The following is a 1,052-nucleotide window of genomic DNA, read 5'->3' as shown; positions in this document are numbered from 1 at the left end:
TAGGCCTACATTTTCTGGCCACATTTAGTTACACCAAACAGAATTAACATACAGACCAAATTACTCAAACAGTAGTCACAGAAATCACATCAAAATCGGGCAATAACAAAAAACAAGAGTGAAATCTGCTTAATATTAGAAAATGAGAATAGAAATCGAATACAAGTACTCTCCAATGCTTACCGAGAACTTCGAACCTACAACATAACGAAATAAAAAGCCATTGCCAACCAATGATCGTTTCGGACTATAATAACGCCGATATAACGATCCATTCCCGATCCATAATAAAAAATAAAACACGTGAATTATTCAAGGGGGGGATTGTGCCCCCTTCCCCCTCCCCTCCCCCCTGACTCACCGCTCAAGAAATGTCACCAAATGCCTTCAACGAATTCACTAACTCATCCACTGACTCATGTCGACCGACTCGCGGCCACATTAAAAACGCTATAATAAAATAAACAACGTCCGAGAATAACAACGGTAAAAAGGGAGAAAAAAATGTGGATGAAAATGATCAATGTTGCACTTCTCTCCAAGACAAGGCACCTGAGGAAGAAAACGCTCATTATTCCCTTTTATCGACATATTCCCCTCTCTCTTCTTACGCTGACGGACGCTACGGTTCTTAATTGACCGGGACCTCCCTGAAATCGCCGCTGAGATGGATAATTACCTCGGAAAATAAAATAAATAAGAAGACACGGTCTCTCCTCCGACTTCTACACTGACCCGAAAATACTGACTGTTCAAATCCCACGAGGCTTGTAAGACGCGCGCTCATTGGTCCGTTGGATTGGGATCGGAGGCGATTCGACCAATGGGGACGCGCGGCACTTGTTCTGACACGATGGTGGGGTATTTAAACGTTATGAATGTTTCTTTCTCTTTTTTTTTTACCATAATCATTCAGTAGCGGTTTATTTTTACCTGGATGTTTAGTTCCCGCATGATATTTCTTTCACCGTCGATAAACATGACAAAAGTCTCGGTGTCGAATCCGCACAGTGCAAATTGTGTACTTGTTAAATAGTCTTTCTGGTACTGTG

General features: G+C 41.8%; 1 protein-coding gene across 1 annotated transcript in view; it reads right to left on the bottom strand.

Annotated features, from left to right (window-relative positions):
• The window catches only part of LOC119586930 (cytoskeleton-associated protein 5-like), a gene marked incomplete in the record, with an annotated part of 31,731 nt that extends 30,952 nt beyond the window's left edge, over positions 1-779 (bottom strand). Inside the window, 1 exon segment of the mRNA XM_037935662.1 lies at positions 680-779.
• Positions 780-1,052: the final 273 nt, after the last annotated feature.

This window comes from Penaeus monodon, chromosome 22 (assembly GCF_015228065.2).
Source record: "Penaeus monodon isolate SGIC_2016 chromosome 22, NSTDA_Pmon_1, whole genome shotgun sequence".
Taxonomy (NCBI): Eukaryota; Metazoa; Arthropoda; class Malacostraca; order Decapoda; family Penaeidae; genus Penaeus; species Penaeus monodon.
This window is presented reverse-complemented; position numbering and strand designations above follow the sequence as displayed.